This window comes from Microcebus murinus, chromosome 10 (assembly GCF_040939455.1).
Source record: "Microcebus murinus isolate Inina chromosome 10, M.murinus_Inina_mat1.0, whole genome shotgun sequence".
Classification (NCBI taxonomy): Eukaryota; Metazoa; Chordata; class Mammalia; order Primates; family Cheirogaleidae; genus Microcebus; species Microcebus murinus.
The window spans coordinates 28,565,519-28,593,361 of NC_134113.1; positions in this window are offsets into that span (position 1 = coordinate 28,565,519).

Sequence of the window (27,843 nt, forward strand, 5' to 3'; positions counted from 1 at the left end):
CTCCTCCCTTTCACCATTTGATTTCCATTGAGTTTTACTTCCTATTATAAACATGAGTGCCATTTGGTTCTATTTTAATAGCGAGTACATGTGGTATCTGTTTTTCTATTCTTGTGGTACTTCACTTAGGAGAAGGGTCTCCAGTTCTGTGCATATTGTTACAAAAGGTATTATAATTCTTTTTTATTGCTGAGTAGTACTTCGTGGTGTATATATACACCACATTTTATTAATCCAGTCATGTATTAATGAGCACCTGGGTTGATTACCCATCTTTGCAACTGTGAATTGTGCTGCAATAAACATTTGAGTGTAAGTGTCTTTTTTATAAAATGACCATTTTTCCTTTGGTAAAATCCAGTAGTGGGATTGCTGGATCAAATGGTAGGTCTACTTTTGGTTCTTCAAGTAATCTCCATAGTATTTTACATAGACATTTTACTAGTTTGTAATCCCATGAACAGTATATAAGTGTTCCTGTATCTGCATCCATGCCAGCATCTATTGTTTCGGGACTTTTTGATAAAAGCCATTCACACTGGGGTTAGGGGATATCTCACTGTGGTTCTCACTGTGGTTTTCTTACTGTGGTTTTGATTTGCAATTCCCTGATTATTAGTGATGTTGAGCATTTTTTATATGTTTATTGGCTATTTGTCTATATCTTCTTCTGAAAAGCTTCTGTCCATGTCTTTTGCCCACTTTTTAATGGGGTTTGATTTTTATTGCTGATTTGCTTGAGTTCTTTGTAGATTCTGTTATTAGCCGTTTATCAGATGTATAACATAAATATTTTCTCCCATTCTGTCGGTTGTCTATGTGCTCTGTTGATTGTTTTCTTGGCTGTGCAGAAGGTTTTTAATTTAATCAAGCCCCAGTTATTTATTTTTGTTGTTGGTGTGATTGTCATTTTTGGGGTCTTCATAATTGCTTGCCCTGGCTAATATCTAGAAGAGTTTTCCCAACATTTTCCTCTGGAATTCTTATGGTTTCCTGTCTTAGATTTAAGTCTGTTATCCATCTTGAATTAATTTTTGTGAATGGTGGAGATGTAGATCCTATTTCCAACTTCTACATGTAGGTATCCAATTTTTGCAGCACCATTTATTGAATAAGGATTCTTTTCCCCCATGTAAATTGTTTTCTGCTTTGTCAAAGATCAGATGGCAATATGTGGATGGTTTTATACATGGATTTTCTATTCTGTTCCATTGGTCTATGTCTCTATTTTTGTGCCATACCCATGCTGTTTTGGTTACTATAGCTTTATGTCATACTTTAAAGTCTGGTAGAGTGACACCTCCAGACTTGTTCCTTTTGCTTAAGGGTGCTTTGGCTATTTGGGATTTAGTTTTTTTCTAGATCTGTATAAAATGACTTTGATATTTTGGTGGGGACTGCATTGAATCTGTAAATCACTTTGGGTAGTATGGGCATTTTAACAATGTTTATTCTGCTAATCCATGAGCTGTAAGACCTAACCAGAGTAATCAGGCAAGAGAAGGAAATCAAGGGTATCTCCATAAGGAAAGAAGAGGTCAAACTATTGCTCTTCGCTGATGATATGGTCTTATATTTAGAAAACCCCAAAGACTCTGCCAAGAGAGTCCTTTAAGTGATAAACTCAGCAAGATCTCAAGTTATAAAACCAATGTACAGAAATCAGTAGCATTTCTATATACCAACAACAGTCAAGCAGAGAATCAAATCAAAGACTCAATACCTTTCACAATAGCAACAAAGTAAATAAAGTACCTAGGAATATATTTAATCAAGGAGGTGAAAGACCTCTACAAGGAGAACTATGAATCACTGAAGAAGGAAATCACAGAGGATATAAACAGATGGGAATACTTTTATGGACCAATGCTAAACATTCAATCCTGCTAGAACAAGTCTATCTAAAACTTATTTAGAATTCTTTCACTGGAAAATCTTTGTCTTTCCAGAATACATGCTAAGTTACTTTCTATCCAAAATAAAGAGCTATCAATGCCATTGTATTTTTTTATTTGCTTTGGTTATCATAAGTCTCAAAAGCAAACAAATAGTTTAGTTCCAGGAAATGTATTAACTCTAACAAAATTAGATTTACATCTATTCTTGACCTCTTATTTCTTCAACAGAATTTCTTTTTGAATTAACCTTATTTTATTACTTTGTTATAAGATGTTTCAGTCTCTTTTCCTCACATCAATAAACTAATAACTCCTGTTAACATCAGTAAAAATTACAGATAAGACCATGGAATAAGAGACATAGCACAAATAATACAAAATTTCTTCCTATTCTCATATTAAACTGTCAATTGTTAGTCACATTTTGAAAGGAGAATTAGACTGAAGTTTGATTAGAACAAATTTTTCTGGCATTCATGCTCTCAGGATGAAAAATGGTATACCAATAATACTTTCCTCTTGACATATATGAAAACTTCATCGAGTTTCTTTTTCACTTTGATTATTCAGTTCTAAAAAAGTTCAACATTATTTTTTATGCATAGGATTATAGCACTAATGGAATTTGAATTGGTGTCATTCATTGACAACACAATGTTTTATTGTACTCAATAATGTAAGTTAGAGCTATGCTATACCAATTAGAGAGATCTACAGTTAAATTTTACATTGATAACAAAATCACCTCAAATATCCATATTAGGTACTCATTCTCAATACTCCTCTTCCATACATTCATCACCATAATATAAAGCAAAACTGCAAACCAGAAGACAATATGTGCAACTCTTATGGCAATTAACATGTTAATATCAATAACATACCTACATGCTTACCGGCATAAAAAACACTCTAATATAAAAATGAAAATAGTGCCTGAGAAGACTATTTACAGAAGAAAAATGTAAGTAATTAATAAACTGTGATCAACATCACCCACAAATATAAAAATAATCAGCAAAATTGAAAATATTCAATTCCCATACATTACATCGCGAGATTTGGGGAGAGACACTTGGTATTATCTCTTTAAACAAAGAGAGATAGAAAAGAAAGGGAAAAGACATTTGACCCAACAATCCCAAATGTGATGATCGATCATGCAACATAAAAGTACCAACACACTGTATAAATAAATAAGAGTGCTTATTGCAACATTGCTTGTGTATTGAAAAATTAAAATTAAAAACCCGGTAGCTATTCTACCACTTGAACACCAGGGCCCTTTTCTCTTTATTCTCACTTGTTCTGTGCACTGGAAGGCTAATCTGTAGGAATTGCATCAGGGAATCCTTTCCATTCTGGGAGACCCTTTCAATTAGGTTCAGAGAGTGAGGGGAAGAAGAAAAGGAGCATGAGCCCAGAGTATTTATTTATTCCCCAGACTTATCTGCTGTGTTTCTGTGGGTTGGTTTTGTCCTTCTAGTAAAAGTCTCACTCCTATTAGAAATCTCTTTTCCAGTTTCTCTCTCTGGTTTCTGATATGTGCTCTTTTCTCTTGCCCATTAGGCTTCCCTGGGGGAACTGGCTTCCTAGAGTTACTAGCCCCTTGTTGCTTTGTTATTTCTCCTTTGTAAACATTCCCTTTATTAAATTATCTTCAGCATGAGTGTGCCATCTGTTCCAGCTGGGATCTTGACTTACACATCTATCAATAAGAGAATGTTCAATAAATTCTAACATAGCTATACTCATATAGCGCATTAGATCTATATGTGTTGACTTTGAGGAATGTTTGTAATCTAATGTAGAGTAAGAAACCCAATTGAACATCAAAATATGCCATTAACAAAGTGAAAAGACAGGCAGCACACCAAGAACTGATATACATAACTCAAATAGCTGAAATTATACAGGAAATCTCAATTAGCAAAAGAAAAAACCATCAATTAAAAAAATATGTGAACTATCAATTCACATTAGAAAAAAAACATTAAATGCCTAACACGTGTATATGAAAAATGTTCCATTTTTAATTATAATCAGAAAAATATAAATCCAAAGGAAATGCCATTCCATACACTAGATTGACAATTTATTTTATAATATGAAAATACTACATGTTGGAGATGATATGGAACAAAGGGGTCTCAGATAAAGATCAGATGGTTAGAGTGTAAATCGGTAGTATCAATAAGTAAAGAACTATATAACATATATCTGATAAAATGAGTATCAGTGTATGCATTGGTGTAGTAATTTCATGCCTCTGTGTGTGTATGTGTGTGTGTGTGTGTAGAAATATGTTCAAGCATGGGTCAGCAAACTTTAGCCTTAATCAGAACCAACTAGAGGGTTTGCTAAAACAGATTTCTCTCCCTACCACTAGAGTTACTAATGCAGTAGACCTGAGGTTAGGCTTAATAATTTGCATTTACATAAAGTTCTCAGGTAATACTAATGATAGTGGTTAGGCCCCACACACTGAGAATCAGTACCCTAGAGAAACTCTTACCCATGTGCACAATGAAACGTGTAAAACACTGTTCACTGAAGCATTTTTGTAATAGTGAAAAATTGGAAACAAACTTAAAGCTCACCTACAGAGAAGATATATAGCTTATAGTATGTTCATACAATTAAATACTATAGACTGACTAAAATAAATGAACAAAACTACTTGTATCAAAACTTGTAACCCTCACCAATATAAAAATAAATGAGTAAAAAATGTATTTGGAAAATAAAAATAATAGTATGCTATCATTTATATAATTTTTATAAGAGGTAAAACGATACTATTTGCTCTTTGTGTATAAACATTTATGTACTACAACTATAAAACATGTGGAAATGGTAAACTCTAAACAAAATAATAGTAAACTTTGAGAAAGAATGAAATGAAATTGGGGGGAATATACCTTGAAATTCAACTGATTGTGTGATATAATGTATCCTAAGTTGAGTGGTGAGATTACATGGGCATTTACTATATTTGTCCCAATAACTTTGTATGCATAAAATATTTAATTAATTAAAAATAAGTTAAATAATAATAGCAATTTGTCATACTTGTACCACTGTATAACAATCTACTCAGCTGGAATACAGGAATGCAGCTGTATAGTACACAGGAATATATTTGACTTTTATGTATAGCACTTGTATACTACAACCATTTACTTACTAGTTTATTTACTAGTTCGGGAATTTCTTAAATATATATTTTCAGAATTTTCTACATAGATATATACATCTTCTGTGAAAAAAACATTTTTATTTCTTAATATCTTTTTTATTTTACTTTTTACATTTCAGATCAAATCATATGTATTTGCTGTGTACAATATGATGTCTTGATGTGTATACTGAGAAATGACTAAATCTTGCTAATTAACATATGATTTACTTTACATAGTTATTTTTATGGTGAGAATACTTTATATCCACTCAGCAGTTTTCAAAAATAAAATATATTATTAATAATAAATATAGTTACCATGTTATACAATAGACTTTTGGACTTATTCCTTCTGTCCATCTGAAATTTTGTATCTTTTGACCAGCATCACCCCCAACACACTTCCACCACCCCAGCCCCTGATAACTACCATTCTACTCTTTACTTCTATGATACTGACATTTTTAGATTCACATATGAGTCTGATCATGTGGTATTTGTACTTATGTGCTGGCTTATTTCACTTAACATAATGTTTGCTAGGTTCATCCATGTTGTTGAAAATAACAGAATTGTATTTTTTTAACTGGCTGAATAGTATTCATTATGTATATATACCACATTTTCTATATCTATTCTTCCATATATGGACACAGGTTGAGTCCATATCTTGGCTATTGTGAATAATACTGCAATAAGTATGAGAATGCAGATATTTCTTGGACATACTGATTTTATTTCCCTTGAATATATACCCCTGGGACTCTTGGTCAGTACAGTGAGAGCTCTTGGCAACATGGCAAATTCAAAGCAGGACTCTCAAGGCCAATACCATGCTGATTCAAAACTCATAGATGACACAATTGCAGTAGGGATTGCTAGATCATATGGTAATTCTAATATAATTTTTTTTTGAGACAGAGTATAGATCTGTCAACCTGGGTACAGTGCAGTGGCATGATAGTTCACTACAACCTTAAACTTCTGGGCTAGGCGATTCTCCTGCCACAGCCTCCACAGTAGCTGGAAACTACAGGGGTGTGCCATGATGCCTGGCTAAATTTTTTCAATTTTTAGCAGAGATGAGGTCTTTTTCTTATTCAGCCTTGTCTCCAACTCCTGAGCTCAAGCAATCCTCCTGCCTCAGACTCCCAGGCATGATTATAGGTATGAGCCACTGCACCCAGCCTAATCTTAATTTTTTGAAGAATCTTGATAATATCATGATCTTGAATCATGATAACTATACTAAATTACATTCCCACCAAAAGTGTGCAGAGATTTTTTTTCTCTACATCCTTGCCAAAATTGTTTTTATCTTTTTGATAATAGCAATTCTAAAAGGTGTGAGGTGATATCTCACCTCACTGATTTGCATTTCCCTGATAATTACTGATGTTGAATAATTTTTCATATACCTGTTGGCCATTTGTATATCTTATCCTGAGAAATCTATATTCAGGTTCTTTGCCCATTTGTTAATCAGCCCATTTATTTTCATGGTATTGAGTTGTTTCAGTTTCTTATATATTTTGGATATTAATCCCTTATCAGATGTATAGTTTGCAAATTTATTTTTCCCATTCTATAGATTGCCTCTTCACTCTGTTCATTGTTCCATTTGCTGTGCAGAAGATTTTTTCCTTAAGAATTCTCAGAAAGCTTTGTATTTGAAGAGAGGCAATTTCACGTATCTCATATCTCTACCAGAGTACCTGACTGGGAGTTACACATGAAACTATTGTAAACATAAATGAATTAACAATGGACGTGTAAATGAATTAATGACTGTATGATTGTAATTCTTTTAATGGCGTTTTTAAAGTACCTCTAAAGAATGCTACAAATTTAGTGCTAGAATACTTATGTTATTAGTTTAGTCACAGTTGAGTCACCCAATTGTGGAAGTCCTCCTTGTTGCTTACAAAATAGAATTCATTTTAAGTGAGAAGCACTAAGATTTCTGAAGTTTTCCCTTTTCTCTTCCTAGACAAACCTTTTAAAATCTTTATTTATATATTTTTTAATTTCAGCAGAATACTAATTCAGTGGTTACTATACAGGGAACAAAAATATTTTTCTTATTATACTGTATACTATACCTTACAATAACTTTTCCTTAGGGCCATGCCCATATGTAGATACTAATGGGTTTGTTAAAAGGCCAATATCATCTCTGTTCATTCTTGAAAATATCTTTAAAAAGCTACTGTATCTGATAGGGTGAGCCTTATTTTCTAAATAGTATATTTGGTTTGCAAACCTAATCATCTGATTTAGGAGGATCTATTTCCTAAAAAGGATACTTGGTTGTCAAATCCATTGCCTACGAGAGACTGACAGAATACATAATTGTATAAGGGACTTGTAGGTTAACAATAAAGCATGATGGGGACTGTGGCACGCTGAATAGTTATTGCATCTTCTTAAGGTGAAGTTATTGCATCTTCTTAATGGGATTCAGCATGGAGTAACTAGGTCTGAATTTTCATGAGCAATCTTAAATCTAAGCATTTTTAATGTTAAATCTCAAAGCTTTGAAATGTTAGCAATTAACTAAAATTGTTTCATAAATCTCTGCAAACCAAAAAAGATATAATTATGGACTACATTTAACTCAATTACTGTCAGTTTCCTACTTTTGTTGTGTATTTTCCATAAATAATACCAGGTGAAAGTTCACAATTTCAAAATTATTTTGCAGCTTTCATCCTCATCTATAGTGTCATAATTCCCTTTGATAAAGTAACATATATTTGAATGAGAAAAAGATAGTTTTCAAGTCATAGTTTTTCTAAAACTAAAGGAATCTCAGCGATAACATAATTCATTTATTGAGTAAGGGAGCAAAAACTACACTAATAATATCAAAAAAATTAAATGAGTTCCTTAAAGTCATAAATTAGATAAAAAGAGATCTTGAAGGACAACCTTAATATCCTACCTTGTAGTACAGACCTTTATACAACACCTCATGAAACTGCTTATTTCATAGCTATGTACATGTAGGAATATTAAATCAAAAATATAAGATTACAACAAGTAACTAAGGAAGAGCTCCCAGTCCCATCACTCATTTTGGATTTGTTGTTGATGTGATCAGAGATGTTAGGGGAGACTAAACAGTCATCATTCAGGATGAAAACTCAACATGAATTTAAAAACAATGATAATAAGAATTTCAAATAAAATCCAATCATTTTCTCAGTCATCTTGCCTTTATAGGGATTAAACGAAGTAATGCATTCTACCATAAGGACTTAATATAATGTATTAAATAACCTCCTATAGAAAATATAAAGTATTATTATAATAAAAAAACTATATTACTAAAAAAACTGTGTAGACAAGACTGTTAAAATGTAAATATGTACACAAAGCAAATTCATGACATTAGTGGGAGGAGGTCCACAATAATCAACAAGTAAGAAAAATTTTTCCAAAATGACTACTAATGAACTATTTTTTAATATTTTGTTTAATTACTTCTGAGGCTTTTTTCTCATATATTTTAAAAATTTTTCTCCATCTGTTGCTTTCTTGCTTCAGTGTTTTCTACTGAATTTATTTCAATTAGCAATTTTTCTATTTCAGAGTATTACATCTCTGTGTTGGACCCTACTAATAAGAACAGAGAATGAAAGCGTTCTCATTCAAATTAAATCAACTTTTAATTTTGCTTAATGAATAATTCTTATTAACATGTCTCCATGAGATACAAAGCATTTAGGAAAAAAAATTAAAGGGTTGACAGTGTCTTGTGTTTTATTTTTTGATGCAATATACCATTGTAAAAAATCATCTTGCAACATGCCTCTGCAAATTGTGATTTATGATTTAATGATTCCAATGCAAATTTACAGAGGACTAAATTAAGATCTAAACCAAATGGCATATTCTAAAACAGAAAACAAACAAATTCTCTAGAGATGGAGACACTGAAAGGCTTTGGCTTGCTTTAAATTTAGGAAATATCTAAGCATATTATAATATTTTCTAAGATGTTCAGGAGATCAAGAATACAATGAATATAAAAAAAAGAAAATTTCTTTGAAAAAGACACCTGTTGCTAAATTCAATGTTATAAGAAAAAATTGCCTGAAGAAGATACTAGTCAAGTGTAGTAAGCTTCAAAAGGACAAAAGCTTCCTACTGGGTTTTATCTCATTCGAATCCGAGAAGACTTCCTTGTTCACTGTGCTTGTAGATGTCTAAAAAAAACATTTAAAATTTCTTTGCAAACTTGTCACTGGAGTACTATTTTCTTAAGCTTGCCTTGTGAAAATACACACACAAAAAAAAGTTTTCTTTTTTTATATTTCAAAGCAGGTGATGCTTAGAGTAAAGGTATTTAACCTTTCTTTCCTTAGCAATTTTGTTTGTATTTTGTCTTTGATGAATATCAAATACATAGTCCTTTTACAGTCCATTATTAAAATATGTGTTCTCAATTCTGAAGGATGGAGATGTTTCAAGAGATTTTTTATAATTATATTGGATATTTAGTGCAGTTAGCTTTATATAAATGTGACTTTAATTAATATAATTATAAAATCAGAGCAGAGCATATTAGGGCTTCTTGGATTAACAAGCTAATTATAATTTATTGCTTCTTAAGGATTATTTCCTGGCAACCAAGCCAAATGATACACCTTACAATAAACATTCAATAGTTCTTTGTTTAATATAGTTCTATTGTTCATTTTTATTTAAATGTCCTCAACTCTATTGGAATGGCCTTTCCTCTTTGGCTTTGAATAACACAATTGATAATAATTACTTTTAAGTGAAAGATGGTGCATTTCACTTAACTTAGCTTATAATAAGATGAGATATTCCTGAGTCACTGATTAAAAGTGATTAGTACATCATCATGCAAAATGAGGCTACATTCACTAGGTTGTATGAAATAACCATTAACTATATGAGTGACATATTCTCCCAAAAGTCCCAGGAGCAGCGTAATTACTGAGCCAAGTATAATTTGAATCCAATACTTAATTATCCATGATAATCATTCCTCTACAGAACTTTCTGACTCAATGACATAATGAAAGTCTTTTATAAAAAAGAAAATGCACCTATTTTAGTATTTTGTGAGATAGGCAAGTAGAAAATAACTAACAATTTCCAGGAGGGAATATAAAAATGTACATGAACCAAACAAAGCTGAGTATTTGCCTTTGTAAACGTTCTAAATGGCACGTCTATATCACCTTTCATAACATATATTGGTATCTGTAAACAGAGAAACATACCTAGGCTCTGGTATCAAACATACCTGGGTTTTTTAAAGCAAAAGATAAAGAAGAGACTTTAACTGTTTGACTACTTCTTGCTCTTCTTTTTTATTAAATCATTTTGATTTTATACCATCAGACACTATTGTAATGCCAGTGTATGTTTAAAAATGCAGCTACCTTCTACTCAAAGTTCCATGAAAAGCTGACATTATTACCTCTCTTCAGTAATAAAAGAAGTATTACATCAGCTGCTTGGATTGACCAATGTGTAGTGATCAGGAGTAGCTTTCTACTTCTACAGAAACTACTTTTAATAAAAGAAAAATAAATACAATGACCAAACAAAGGAATTCTGGAAGTCACTAAAATCCTGGGTTATTACATCTGCTATGTCAAATAATCTTTAGAGATCTAGCCTGTTTTTCCCTTTATTATACATTAGGAGACTGCTGCTTGTTTATCCCCACCTATAACTCTATACACTGTGATGTCAAAAGGAGCACTGTTGAGTGACACAAGAGTTAACCATGTCCACCAAAGGCTGATGACCTATGTCACTAATATATTCCTGTTGTTATAAGTGTCTTTTCATCATAACCTCTTGTTGAGGTTAAAGATCAGTAAAGGTGTTTCTGATTAGAGCGTGGCCTGCCACATGGCATTCAGAAATCCAAGCACCTTCCATTTTATAGCTCTCCCTTTCGTTAAGGCTCCAGAGTTTTCTGAATTTGGCCAATGAATACGGCCGTAGTTTTCAAACTAGTGTGTACCAGAACCACTCAAGAGGGTTTGTTAAAACAAAATTGCTCAGCTCTCCATGAAAGTTTCTGATTCAACAGATCTGGAGTGGAGCCCAAGAAACTTGTATTTCTAACAATGTCTCAGGTGAGGTTGCTGTTCATCTTGGGTCCACACTTTGAGAACTGCTGAAGTTCTCAAAGAACACAGATCACACCAGAGAGGATTTTGTGCACCAGGTCTGAGGTAGCACATAACATTTCCATTCGTTCCATTAGATATCACTTGGACAAAAGAGAAGGTTGAGATATGTGGTTTAATTTTATACCCAGTAAGAAGGAAAGTGGATTTTGATAAGTAGCTAGCTAGTCTCTGCCATTGTGACAATCAGTTTACATATACATATATATACACACTATATATATATATATATATATATATACATATATATATGTATGTGAAAGCTAACTTTGGAAAGTAGATACATTATTGAAAAATGTATCTATTGTGATCATAGAGCTAACTGCACTAAATACTGAATATAATTATAAAAATAATCTCTTGAAACATCTCCATCTTTCAGAATTGAGAACACATGAGGACACATATTTTAATAATGGACTATAAAAGGACTATTGTATTTGATACTCATCAAAGACAAAATAAGAGCAAAATTGCTAAGGAAAGAAAGGTTAAAGTTTTATATATATATATATATATATATATATATATATATATATATATATATATAAAGATATATATATCTCCATAGGCTCCTAAGTAGAATAATGAATCTAGCTAGCTAGCTAGCTATTTTTCTTTAAAAACTTGGATTTAATTCCTTAATACCCAGGCCATAACAGAAAAAGAAAAAGTATAACACTTAAGGAAGACTTTTAAAATGAAGAAAAACAATTCCCTTAATTTCCTTTGAAATATATTCTCGATTCTTAATAAAACCCATGAAATTCCAGACATCTAAAGGAGAGGCATATTAAAGCTATTCTGGTAAAAATACAAAATGGTATGTGTATAAAGTTATTCAATATAGCATTATTTGTAGATGCAAAAATCTGAAAACAAACCAAATGTCCATCAGTAAGGTAGATGAACTATTGCAAATACAGAAATGTAGATAACAAAAGTTTCTTTTGAAATTGTTTATCAGGATAAACCTTATGACTCCTAGAAGTTTTGATTTAAAGATGCTCTATAGAAGTGGAGAAGCAGCTAATGGGGAGTAGTACCTGGCTGGTCACACAATATGATAATGAAAAGATGTGTATTTTAGCTACCAGTATTCCACTCAGCAGATTCCTAAATAGAGTTTAACTATTTTCCATGGTAGATTTGAGTTGGGGAGGCTGATTTACAGAGTCATTAAAACTGAGGTGTATAACCAGAATGTGAATTGACCATTTTACAGATACGTAATTTTTTAAGGAGGCCAGATGTTTGGATTAGCACAACTACGGCATTCTTCTCTTGAGAGCCACAGAATATTGGGAGATTTCTGAATTAAAATTTATAAAACCATTTTTTGATATCATTATTTATTTTTGCCCATTTGTATGATTAATCATCTTCTAGCATTGTTGTTTTTCTGTTTAGTTCTTGAATTTCTACTAATTATGGTTTATTTGATTCAAAGGCCTTATTTGTACTGGAAACATCTCTGACAGTTATTTCCATTTTGTGACTTTTACCTTTAGTATTACAAAATATTAAGGACACTCTTCTTAATTTTTTGCCTTGAATAATTTTTACCTCATGTGTCTATTGTGATCATTGTCTGATTTCATTTTGTTTACATATGACTTACATAATGTTTCCTGATTTTTCACATTTATAATTTATGTGTTCTTCCTAACTAGCATTCTGTTTAGTCTGTTTTGTAATTGGAACTATGAGACTTTAGTTTAACTAGAAAAGCTTATTACGTTGACATTTTTATTACAATGAGTATAAAGTGTTTAGTCTTATGTCAACATCTTGTTCTTTAATAGACAGGCAATAGAAGAGTATAAGCTATCTACAACACTAACTAGTTGTGATCTTGGTCAAGTAAGTAAACTTTTCTCCATCTCAATGCAGTTTGTAAAATGGCAATAGTAACACCATTTATACAAATGGATATTGTGATATTTAAATAAATTAGTACATATTAAGCATTTGGAACTGAGCTTGACATATATTAAATAGTATATAGATTAATTTTTGATTTTGAAATTCATTCTCATTTTAAAATATGTACAGTTTTTTGCTATGTGGTTATTTTTGTGAATAATTGTTAAGACTTTTCAATGATGTATCTACTTTCCAAAATCATATTCTCAAAATGATGAGGGAGGGTTTCCTACTGAGTCCTACCTAATGAAATAAGGAATTCAGAACACTCTATGGTCCCCTAACATCATGCTGACCACGATGAACGTTCTTAATAAATTAGATTCAAAGAACTATTATTACATTATCAATTGTTTTATGTTATTGCTATGCTTTCATAAATAATTGATGTTTCTTTTAGATTTATTACCATATATATTCTTAAATATTTACATTAGTTAATTGTAGTGATCAATGGAACTAATACTTTTGAGGGATTATTGCATCTTTATTTTTTTAATGACACTTTCTATTTTGAGATAATTATAGATTCACATAGAGTTGTACAAAAGTATACAGAGAAATTATGTGTTCCCAGTCTCTTTCAGTGTTAGCATCTTGAAAAATACTAGTACAAGATCACAACCAGAATATTGATACTGGTATATCAATGTATAGTCAGGATACAGAACATTCTGGTCACCACAGGATCCCTCCTATTGTCCTTTCTTAGTGCGTCCACTTCCCTTCCACCAACCCCCTTTAGCCCGGTGGAAACCACTAACGTATTCTCTATTTCTATAAATGTTAAGTCAGCAATGTTATAAAATCAAACAGTATGTGACATTTTAGGACTTGCTTCTTTCACTCAGCATAATTCTCTAGAGGTTAATCCAGGTTGTTGAAGGTATGGGTGTTTGATCACTCCCTTCTGGAAGGACATCTGAGTTGCTTTGTTTGTGGCTATTATTAATAAAACTACTATACACATTTGTGTACGGATTTTAGTGTGAATATAAGTTTTCAATTCTCTGAGATAAATGCCCAGGAGAGCAATTGGACAATCATATGGTAGTTGCATGTTTTGCTTTTTAAGAAATAGGCAGTTTTCCAAAGCAGCTCTATCATTTTATATTCCCACTGGCAATGCATGAGTGATCCAGTTTCTACAAATCCTGGCCATCATTTGGTGTGGTTTTTTGTGTTTTTTTTTTTAAGTATCATAGTAGGGGTGTAGTGGTATCTCGTTGCTGTCATAATATACAAATATCTGGCTAAAAATGTTGAATATATTTTACATGCTTATCTGTATATCCTCTTATCTGAATAGGAAATCTGGAAATTCTCTCCTGTGAAATGTCTCTTTATGACTTTTCTCTATTTCCTAACTGATTCTCCATTTTTTATTTTGATTGTTAAGTTTTGAGAAATTTTATATATTCTAAATGCTAGTTGTTGTGGTGTATGTGGTTTGCAAATATTTCATCTCATTTTGTAACTTTTTTTTTTCATACTCCTAACATAGGGTCTTTGACAGACAGACAAGTTTTAATTTTGGTGAAGTCCAATTCATCAAATTTTCCTATAATGGATTATTCTCTGGCATCTAGTCTATGAACCAAAAACCTTTTCCTTAGGCCTAAACCCTGAAGAATATCTGCTATAGTGTTTTTCTAAAAGTTGTATAGCTTTACATTTTATATTTAAGTGTGAGACTCATTCTGAGGCAACTTTTTTTTTTTGTATAAAGTGTGAGACCTAAGTTGCAGTTCACTTTTTGCCTATGGCTGTTCAATTGGTCCTGCAATATTTGTTGAAAATGTTATCCTTTGGATATTGTATCCCGTTAGGACCTTTGTCTAAAATTAATTGGGCATATTTGTGTGGGTATATTTTCTGGTTCCATTTCTGGTCTATCAGCCTCTGCGTCTATCTATCCCTATGCTAATTTTTACATAGTCTTGATAACTATAGCTGTATAACCCTATTGGTCTTGAAATCTGATAGACTGTCTTCTGGCACTTTACACTTCTTCAAAATTGTTTTTAGCTCTTCTTTATTTCCTTACCTTTCCACATTACATTTACAATAATCTTTTCTATGTCTACCAAAAAACTTTGTGGTATTATAATAAACTTGTACACCAGTTTAGGGAACATTGACATCTTTATGTTTAGTCTTCCCTGAATGGAATATGATTCTCCATTTATTTATTAATAGACATTAATGGATTTATTTCATTTGTTATATAGTTTTCAGCATAGAAATCCTGTATGTGTTTTGTCATATTTACTCAAGTATTTCTTTCCTTATTTTTTTATTTTTAGTAGTAATTAATGTTATAGCATTTTTAATTTTGGTGACCATTTGTTTCTGGCTAGTAAGTAAAAATATAATTATTTAGGTTTACCTTTTATCTTGTGTCTTTTACTAATTCTAAGAGAATTTTTGTAGATTACTTGACATTTTATACTTACATCATTATGTCTTCTACAAAAAGAGAGAACTTTATTTCTTCTTTGTGATCTTTGGGTTTTGTTTTCTTTTCTTGCCTGATTTCACTGTATAGAATTTTCAGAATTATATTGGATAAGAGTGCTGAGAGTAGATGTCCTTGCTTTGTTCTAAATCTAAAAGGAAAAGTGTTCAGTGTTTCAGCACTAAATATGTTACTATAGGTTTTTTTATAGATGTTCATTATCAAACTGTGGAAGTTCCCCTCTATTTCTATTTTTCTGAGTGTTTTTATCATGAATATGTATTACATCTTGTCAAATGCTTTTTCTGTATTAATAAATTTAATTACATAGTATGTCTTTAGCCTGTTAATATGGTAGATGACATTGATTAATTCTTAAGTATTGAGTCAGCTTTGCTTATATCATTGGAATAACTTGCTCATGGCGTATAATGCTTTTTATATATTGTTAAGTTCTATTTGCTAATATTTTCTTAAGGAATTTTGTGTCTGATAGATATTGATTTGCAGTTTTTTTGTTTATTTTTGTTTTCTTTTTGGGTACTGGTTTTGGTTTCATGGTAATACAAGCTTCATAAAATAAATTGGGAAAGGTTTCTCCTATAATAGTTCCTGCAAGAGTTTTTGCAGGATTAATTAATTCTGCTTCAAAATTTGGGGGGTATTCTCCACCGAAACCATCTGGGTCTGGATATTTCTTGAGGGTGGAGGTGTGAAATTGCAAATTCAATGTCCTTCATTGTTAAAGCGTTATTCAAATTATCATTTCAAATTGGGTGAGCTGTGGTATTTTGGTCCATTTCATCTACATTGTTAAGTGTGTATGTTTAGAGATTTTCATAATAATTTCTTATTATTTCTGTGATGCCTTTATGATCCATAGGCATATCTCTGTTTTATTAGTAATATTAGTCATCTGTGTCTTCTTTTTTCTTTATCAGTGTTGATAAAATTTATTGATTTTATCAGTATTTCTAAAAGACAATGATTTGTTTCATTGATTCTTATATTGGTTATCTGTTTTCAATTGTATTGATTTCTGTTCTTATTATTTCCTTCCTTCTACTTGAGTCTTTTCTAAAAAGTTCAAAGAGGTGGGAGTTGAGATTATTAATTTGATATTTTCCTTTTTTTCTAATATACGAATATAGTTTTAAAAATTTCTTTCTCAATACAGATCTAGCTGTGTCATCCAAATTTTGAAGTGATGTATTTTCATTTTTGTTCAGTTTAATACATTTTAAATTTCCTTTGAGACCTCCTCTTTGAACCATAGATTATTTAGAAATGAGGTGTTTTGTTTCCAAGTTTTTTTTTTTAATATATGGATATTGACTTTTTCTGTTTTGATTAAGATGATCATATGTATTTTCTGGATTTCTTTTCTCCAAAAAATTAAGTGTTTAAAATTTATCAATCAACTTAATTAAGCTATATGTAATTACTTTCTAATTTGTTTTACATTTTCCATTCATATTTTAAGATGTACTCATTTTTATTGTATTTTATTATATGTTCTCAGTTACATGGAAATATAACTTGTTCTAAATTTTTCTTATTTTTAATAAATATATTTAGAATTCTATATTTCCCTCTAATTAGCTCTTTAACTATATTCTATAGGTTTTAAAGGCTTCAATATCTATTATATTTTTCAGTAACTGGAAAATTATCTAATATTTTTAGTTATCAATTATATGGATTAAATTCTTCTGTATATTTGAAATAGTTTCCAACTGTATTGTATTTTGATTGGTAAATATTCCTTTTGTTAAGGAGCTTATTTATTTGTCAGAATTATTTAAACATTCTCAATACTTGTACTTTAGAGTTTCTTTTGATTAAAACATTCTCAAAATTAATGATAATAAATATCAGTCTTTTCCTACTCTGTTTAGATAGCAAGTGCCAAGTTACAAATTAGAAGACTATTAGCAAATCTTATAACTTATGACATCAAAATAGTTATAATGACTCACTAGCACATGCACATCTGCAAATGATAATCTCTGAGTCAGTTAGAGTAACTCTAGACTCTCTAAAAGCATAAATCTCTCCCCTCCAGCCAGATAAGGCAAGAATAGCCCTATACTTGTTATAATATAAATGTCTAGCAGAGACTACCTCACATTGTCTAAGAACACTTGGTGATGTATATGATAAAACACACATTAAGTCCAGGAATGAACCAGGCTAGTACAGTCCAATGTCGGCATATTCCTGAATTTCCCAGAGAGCTTCAGAATTTCTGCTAACAAAACCTTTGCCCAGATAAACTGCTCACTTTAAACATGTTCACTATGAGTAATATATAGAGAAGTATGGTCAAAAGTTCTTCATTATATAAATGCTTTCATTTTTCACATGGAAAATATGTTATTGTTATAATTTTAATTGCATAATTTAAAGGTGATATAATTGCTATAATTGCTATTTAACAGCTCATTTGAAATTTAATAATTTTATTTAACAATTATTTCATTTACCACCCTAAAAATTCTATAAAACTCTATGTCTTTATAAGGCCTATCAATACAATGAAGTCATTGAGTTTGAATTCTAGAAATTGACTTCCTTTATTTGTCAATGCTTCTCCATGTAATAGCTGTGTAATTTTAGGCAAATATTAATCTGTAAAATGGCAATCATAATAGTACCTATATCACAGATAATTTTGAATGTATAATAAGATTTTCTATGTTAGGTCTTTAGCACACTTCCTGGAACAAAGGAAATAATAAAGGTTAAAGACATTATCATATAGTGGAGATAGGGAGAACAGTCAGACAGATTTTTAGCTTAAAAATGTTGTAATTATTAATGCTCAACAATGGCAAATTTATTTTCATACCTAGTGCTGCTTGATCCATTGGGAAACTTACATTCATGTGTCCAAATTGTGTTTGTTTGTTTTTTAAAAAAAACTGTTGTGAAGTTTTTTTGTTGGCCAAGACTTCATTTCATTTGGTAGCTTAAGAAAAACTGATTGTCTCTTGGCAATCAAAGCTGATGATATCTCTGAGAAAGAGCATTTTATTTCTTCTGTTCTCAGACTTCCTTTCTCATTGCTGAAACAATATAGATATAATTAAGGTCTTTGCCTGAGATTAAAATGATATAAGAAAATAAAATGGCTGGAAATTGTCCTTGTATAAAGTGACTTGCTCTTAGTCGGAATATTAACTGTACATTTGTGCAGAGACATGATGATCTTGGTTTTTTTTTCCTTTTTTCCCTACCACCTGGTATATAAAAGGCTGAAAGTTTGTAGAACTTATTTCTGTGTTTGGTTAAATGCAGAAAAGAAAAGGAAAAAAAAAGAGAATATCTATTTTTTTTTTTTTTTGGAAAAGATTTAGACATACAAATAGAACTCTGCTTAGTATACTTGATCCTTTAAAAAATAAGATTAGAGGAATCTGAATGAGTACAATTTTCTTGGACTACAAAAATCACATGTTAAATAAATCAATGCAATTGAATTGAAGTACTCTTTTTAAATTCAGTGTAAAAGCTCATTATACTATAGGAAAGTTAATATTCCAAAAACAATAATATCTCAGTTTTGCAATACAAAATAGCCATGTTCAACCATCTTTTTCTCTGCCCTTTTTTTGTTTTGTTTTGAAATATATAATGAGGCCATGGAGAGTAGGATGCTTTTTGTTCCTTTCATTTGAAAATTCCAAGCATGCACTCATCAAATAAACCTATATTTATTTCACGTCCTGTGTCCATTAAAGTATATGGAAGCCTGAGATTACAATAGAACCTAAAGGAAGCAGCTACTACAGTAGGCTTTTGACTAAGTGCCAGCCGAGCACTCTGCCTTTTCTAAGTGCAACTACTATTTGAATTAAATTATTTCCACAGTAATTTAGCAGCATGAGCATTTAGAAAAAAAAATGTTCTCTAAAATAACTGTTATTATGTACATCTATTTGAATGGTGAGTCAAGATGAGATAAGGTTTTACCAAGGTTTGAAGTATTGATTAAGGTTCAGAAGAATTGTAGAGGAAATAATGATTAAATTTAAAGAACACAAAAGGCTCTTTTTATTCCCCTGATTTTCCCATAGACAATGCCAAACAATCTAGAGACTGTGGAATTCCATTAATTTCTAGAAACATTTTTTTACAAAAATATCCTCAAACGTGGGGGAAAGATCAATGGGATTCTTGTTTTCTTCCTTTAGCTATAGTTCATAATAGCAACTTATTTTTCTATTTATATTTTTTCTTTTTCTTTAAATATTTATTCAGAGTACACTTTAGTCTCTGCTTCTTAGTATTGTCATAGAAAATATTGTCACTTAGATACTACATTATATATCTCTTAGTTTTGATATTCTTTATGGCTATTATTTTCAAGTTTACAACTTGAAAAATTCAGATCTAAGATAATTTGATACCAAAAATTTTATGCAGTCATGCAGCTATGGGCTCTTAATGAGATGTAGATATTTTCAAAAATTACTATACTTGGGGAATCTTTCCATATTGATTATAGGATATCACTGAAGAATCTAAATAATCGAATCTGCATCATGTATCACCTGGACTTTCAATAAACAGATCAGACACAATAAATTTAACTGAAAAAGTTTGTACAACACTAAATTTTTTAGCAAATAAATATGTGGGGGGTATATATACACATAGATGGTAGATCAGTAGATAAATAATAGACAGCAATGTGATTTTAAAATATTATCTATTTTCTGTTTGAAATTATGTTCTGTATTTTTCATTCCTTTTAATGGAACTACTATTTTTCATATATCAATGCTCCCCAATTTTTACAATAATTTTCAACAATATTTTTCATTTCGTCAACCTCCTACATCTGCCTGTCTACACTAGTCCTTTTCTGTATACCAGCTGTCAAATTGAATGTCCTTCTAGACCCCATCCATAGAGTTTTTGGTTAAACAAGTAAGAGGTATACCCAGAGAGTATGCACACCCAACAAATACCCAGGGTGATGATGATGATGCTGGTTTAGGGTTCAGACTTTGAGAACCGTTGTTTTTACAAACATAACCCTTATTATAGTCTTGGCCCTTGTCAGCTTGTAATGATTACCTTTTTTCCCTGCCTCTCATCATCACTTGCATCCTAAGTGACTCATTCTGCTGATTTTAAATGCATATAATTTTTTTTAGCCATTGCTTTAAAATACCTCACATAATATTTCCATCCTCATTTTGGAAGCTTTAGCAATTCTCTAATTTTAATTCACCCAGAAATTATTTCTTGAATGCCTAATATGTACTAATTCACACAGCGAAAATACAATGGCAAGCAAAGGAAACAAAATTCTATTTTTTTACTGATCTTATATTATAGCAGGGAGGTAAAAAATAAACAATATTTTAAAAGAATGTTAGTGATAGGGCTAATTGCAGATGAAGTTGGAATGGTTTTGAACCCTTAGGCACAATGGCGGGAAAGGAGGCACTGAAAAACTGGAAGGAAGAGAGAAAATTAATGGTACTGAAAGCTAAGCAAGTGACAAGACCCTGAGGTCAAAGCATTCTTCGTGTTCCTGGAATAGCAAGAAGGCCAGCATGGGTGGCCAGTGTACAGAAAATGAGGTGAAAGATTTTATAAAATGGCTCCTTAGCCTGGCATTTACAGTGATCCATAGTCTTACCCTAAATTAACACTTTCTGGCAGGCAAAGGAGTCTACTTAAACGCCCAAAGACACCATCTTAAGAGCACTCCCATCTTTAAAAAATATATTCTTTTTAATTCTCCTTGCCTACTATGTAGCCTTTTCTCTATCTGGGAAAGCAATCTGTAATTGTCATGTGAAATACTATTGCTAATGAAACTTATATCATTTTTGCAGCCCACAATGAATTCTCTTTTCTCTAAACCTTTTAACACCACTTCTTTCACACACACACACACACACACACACACACACACACACACACACACACACACCTTTCGTGAACATAATGTATTTATATTTTTCTATTTCTAGGTCTAAAATTATAAGCTGGGAGACGGGGAACTATCTTAATAGTTTTCTGTATCCTATAGCAACCAGAGTGCCTTGCAGTAAGTCAATTTTTTAAATGGATTGAGTCATGTTTGTCTATAGGATTGAAAGCTCAGTAAAGTGAATGATTTAGTCTTTCTTTTGACAGATATGTGTTGAATGCTTTCTAAACATTGTGCTGAGCATGGAGAAAAAGAAGACCCAATCCCCAGTGGCAAAAGATCCTAATGTAGTATAGAAAATCAACCAATACATTTATAAGTTCAACACAGGGTAACTGGGTGCTTAGTTAGAGAAATACATGGGGACTAGTGTATGTACTCTGGGTCCTCTGAGAAGCAGAAGCAGAATTAAACATGCAAAAATTTTCTTAGGGGAAATGCCTGTGAGAGAACACAGGAAGTGGAGAAGTTTGAGAAGCAGTCAGCAAAGTCTTATTCTAAGCAAAAGAGAGGGAGGCAGTGTGGGTGAACATTTCTTAGCCTGCCAAGTAGTCTAAGGAAAATTCTGTAAAGCAGAGGAGTCACTGAGGCAAAGTCACAAGAGTTCATGTTCCCAGGGTGGATCTGCTTTAGTGTCGCCACACTCAGCCACTGACCACACACAGCCCACGAGAGGTGGCTTTGGCACAGATGCAGCCATGCAGTTCAGAGTATAGCAGCTGGCATCTTGGTCAATGATGCCACTGGGAGTGGAAAATTGGCCGGGCACACCTCATGGTGTAACTCAAACTGAGTCAAGGAAGGGCTTCCCAGAGCAGCCTACACTTTAGCTGAGTCATGGATCTGTGTTGGGAGTCAGTTCCATGAAGACATGAGGGAAGAAATAGCCTGTGAAGGCACGGGGACATGCGGTTCAGGAAACCGCATAGAGTCGGTACCTTGAGCATAGAGTGTACAGGGCATGTGACAAGCGGGCAGAGTGAGAAAGGAAATGTAACACACAGAGGTCAGATCATAAAATCCCCCAAGAAAGGCATACGGGTTTTTATCCTGAAGAATTGTCCAGAAGGGTTTTCACCAGAATAATTGCATGCCTGCATGCTTGTAATGTCATTGAAGAACAGAAAGTAATCCTACTGACATTTCAGCGCTAGCCAGGTTTTTAATTGACAATAAAAAAATAGATTTTGAGGAAGGTAAATTGGCATTTTTATAACCTGTTTTTTAGTTTTTGATGAGCTTTAAGTTATTTTGAAAGAATTACTATCAAATTCCCGTCAGAATCTAGACTGTAAAATTCAAAGCATCTAAAAGGCATTTACAATCAGAGAATCAAGAGATTCTTTTATAGGAGGGGCTATTTTGTTAGAAATAGTTTTATAAAAATCTCTGAAAAATTTTGAGTAATGTATCGAGAAGGCTTTAATCTAGGAGAGATGTTGAACAGAAGTATTTATAAATCACTTGGGCATCCTTTGCCACTTCTTTAAAGGACTTTGAGAATATTTGATATCTACCATGAGTAAACTCAATAGGAAATGGATGGTCCTCCCATAATCTGCGATTCCCTGAAAATAGTCTTTCAGAATACTGGCAACTTCCATTAGATGGTAATAGAAATGGTTCTGGAAATGCTACTCAAAAATTATTTTCTGAGCGCTGTTTAATTGAGCATAAATATTATTCACACAGTCCAAAAATCTGAATTTGTTTTTTCTAATAAAATATTTTATTTAAGTAAAGACAGCCTTTTCATCCTTATCACAAGCTACTGAATTCATGAGCTTTTTAGTAAATAGTCCGATCAACCAACGAGAAAGACATGGTCACATTTTAAATAAACCCAAATCAAAATGCTTTCTACTCATTACATACATATAGATAAGCATCCATAAAATGAAGCCACACACAGAGCAATTGCTGTACACTGCAGCTGGGTAGTTGGAGGGCAGTGCTTCTGAAACTGGAGGAAGGGAGAGATTTTATACTTTCCACTGCCCAGGGACAATTGGCAATATCTGTAGACATTTTAGGTTGTCATATTACATTTAGTTAGTAGAGATCAAGGATGCTGCTATACTTCCTATAATTCACAAGGCAGCATATCCACCTCCCCCCAAAAGAATTATTCAACCCCAAATGTCAATAGTTTCAAGGTTGAGAAACTCTTATAGAGTGTCTGATTGATTCGATCCTAACTGTATGTCATCAAGCCCTGGTTTGAGAAACAAACACAAACCAGTCCAGGACAGTACATAGAAGATGCAGACAAGCACAAGCCCCTGGAGGAGGGAAGATCCTGCCTTCATTCCACACAATACACAGGGATTTTTCACCTGATAGGTATCTCTATGACTGATGAAACATCAGACTAGCTGCTTTTAGCTTCAGTGACAGCACAGGGACAGTGTGGGGAAAATTTCTCTTGTATTTATGGGGAGAAAGTGGCTGCATAGAAAATCCTTTCACCTCAAATGACACATACACTAGACCAGTCCCTACTATATGTCAAGCAAAATGTATACTGTTTTATTAAATATATAGTGTAATTCTTTATATATATAAAATAATATACAGTTATGCATATACAGTTGGAATGGTGACTTTCAGTTATGGGGACCCCAGGTTGTTTCTATCCTCCTGTTTCATTAAAGTAAGATGTGACTCATGTTCCCATACCAAAATAGGCCTTCCCTGATGGAAGACAAATCCTAAGCAGCAGGATGAAGAAAAACACAAAGACAGACAAAGACACATTCTAGCACTATTTTAGCCAAATTACCTGAAATCTTCCACATACCACTTTGATTTCCAATCCATTGGACAGCATGTAGACAGCAAAACAGTGTCACCTAGGATACTGGCAAATGTAAACTTCATTTTTTAATTTTTTTTGCCTTTAATTTATTTTCTTTTCCTTTTCTGATTTTTAAAATTTTTTAATTAATTTTTTTTCTGTGCTAATATCTTTTTTAAAAATTTCAGAATATTATGGGAGTATAAACATTCAGATTACATATATTGCCCTTGCCCCACCTGAGTAAGAGCTACAAGTGTGCCCATCTCCCAGACAGTGTGCACTGTACCCATTAGGTACCAATATACCCATCACCTCCCTACCCCTTTCACCTGCCCAACACCTGATGAATGTTACTTCCATATGTGCACATATGTATTAATCAATTAGTATCAATTTGATGGTATTATGTGGTGCTTGTTTTTCCATTCTTGTGATAGTTCCCTTAGAAGAATGGGCTTTAGCTCTATCCAGGATAATACAAGAAGTGCTAGATCACCATTGCTTTTTGTGGCTGAGTAGAACTCCATGATATTCACAAACCACATTTTATTAATCCCCTCATGGATTGATGGGCACTTCAGTTGTTTCCACATCTTTGCAATTGTGAATTGTGCTGCTATAAACATTTCAGTGCAGATGTCTTTATTATAGAATGTCTCTTTTTCCTTTGGATAGATGCCCAGTAATGGGATTCCTGGATCAAATGATAGTTCTACTTTTAGTTCTTTGAGGTATCTCCATATTACTTTCCATAGACATTATTCTAGTTTGCAATCCCACCAGCAATGTATGAGTGTTCCTATCTCTCCACATGTATGCCAACATTTGTTATTTGGGGACGTTTTCCATAAATTTCATTTTTGACAGTGTTTTAAGAGGAAGATTGGAAATTGGGGCAGGCAACCAGCAGTCTCTGTCACAACCTGTTTTCTATGCCTTTAAATTTTGTTGGCTTTATATTGCAGCTCTGTGGATAATAACCTGGCATAATAATCTTATCTGTATTTACATCATAAACTCTTAGAAGGCACAGAGTGTATTAACCTTTGCATCCACTGTAATGTTCTACATGGCTGTTTGCAAATAAATGTGTGTCGGTGTTTGAGATGATAAATCATAATTTACTTCTGAACTCTATCCAATAATGATAGAGATACAAGAGCAATATAAGGATAACTGGGAAATCTGGATTAGAGTATGAAGGCACAGCTTAAATCTAAGGCCAAATTAGACTTCCTATAATTTACCCCATAAATTTACCTCAGGCAAAAAAATAAGACAACTACAGTTTTACACAATTGGATCTTGCTCTGTTGCTTCTTGAATAGAGGATGGGAAAAGGGAAGCCTCATGCTCTTTAAAGACACTTGTTCAAGTGGTGGGTTCAAAGAAGAAAAGAGAGAGTGAGAGACATGAGTTATGCCTTCGCAGCAGCTCTGTTACTAACTCCACAGCTAGATAAGTTATTACCTTTTCTGTAGTATGGAAATTAAGGAGTAGAGGAGGAAAGACTTAGAAATGTTCTTTCAATATTTTTACTTCCTGGACAGTAGAGTGAAACTCTACTGAAGTAGGAGGAGTGAGATAATAAATGTTTCTCTCAGCAAAGTATATAACAGACATTTATTAACATCATTGCCCTGATAACTTCAACATCCTTATATCTAATGACTTATCCATGCTGTGCAGTAATTTTAAGAGAAGCTTAGCATCATATGGATTTATCAACTCTCCCATCTCAGATCTCATCATAATTCTTAGTGATTTCTTAAAGAAATAAATAAAGCAGAGTGTTCACTGCTTTTTAAAAATATATATTATAACTTCACTAGAACTTGCCAAAGCATATCAAACAAGTATCGTTTGCATAAAAATGTATTTTGTCTTCCATATTTTATTGTTATTAATAGGGAGTCTTTGATCACAAATTATTGAACCACAAAATGGAAATTTATGGAAGGTGTAATAGAAGTGTCAATCATTAGATCTTAGAATTAATCAGTTATTTCTGAACACCTCTTTTAACCCTTTACTATTGCCCCTGTGTAATTATATTGTTTTTTTCTCTTTATATTTCTGTCTCATGAGCTGGATTTTGAGTTCCTTGTGTGAAGAAAGTGGCTCTCAATTAATCCGAGAGTATCCAGAAGCTATCAATCTCCTCAACACAAAACATATCACTCAATATATGATTAATAAATGTTCCATTTTTTGAAATTAAGAAAATAATATATCTCTTATATGGGAAACTGGTAGCTTCTGTCTATGTATTTCTCTATCTATTTGTGAACAAGAGATACAAATATAGTGATTAGTAAATAAATGTTTCCAAATACGCTTTAAGTTTGAATTTATTCAGGCTTTATTGTATGAGAAAACAACACAAATTTGTAAAGCCATAAGAAATTCTTTTCAGGAATAAAGAAAGAAATTGTAAGTACTGTACTAAAAGCATAGAGGCTAATAGAACTAGATACCTACACATATCCAAGAGTATACTATAACCATAAATTTTAACATAGTTGCTTGCATTTGACAAATGCCAAGAAATCTTATTACTCTAAGTCACTCCAAGCATGTAATGGGATATTGTTGATCCAACACAACTTGATTAAGGGCTTCCTCTGAACCAGTTCTTGGTGTTGAGTATACAGTGCTGAACAAGTCAAACTTTCATGGAGATTGTGTTTAGTAGTGGCAGTGAGCATGCACACATATACAAAGTTACTAAGATTTGAGAGATACATAAAAAATAAACTGATACTTTATAGCAAAACTTTCTTTTCTACTGAATCTATTTTTTACATCAGGGTTTAAAGGTACACTTTGGAAGACCAATTATCTCACAATTCATTAAATCCTACCAAACTCACATACACATTGTCTATGAAGTAGAGTGTAGCTGTTTCATAAGTCATAAATCATCATGTCCCCACCTCTAATGAGATACCCAAGAATGGATGAAATATTTTGACTAATTTTTTTCTCTTTAACTTCCTGGGTTCATCATAGTAGAAATTGCTCACATCAGCCCTTAACTGATTGGTCTTTCTTAGCTTTTGAGTCAATTCTGAGCAAGGCAAAAGGAATTAGTAGTCTCAGGTCAACCAGAGAATATGGCCTAGATTTACTTTTTCTTCAGTAAAACTAACACGTTGGGTTAGTTTTAGTTACCTATGGAGCTTACCATTTAGCTCTTCTTGAATCCCTACACCTTCTCTTCCTCTTCTTTCCTCTCCTTCCTTTCCTTATATCCATATGACTGGTTTTGTTCTTTCACATTTTCTGCCTGGTACATCAATGTTAGGCTAAAAATAGAAACATGTCCTAAAACCACTTAACCAGAACCAACTACCACCCCCAGAAACTAATCCTTTTTTTCCAGTAATCCAGTGCCTGTATTGACAAAGTGACCACTGACTTTGAGTGTTACCTCCACAATGAA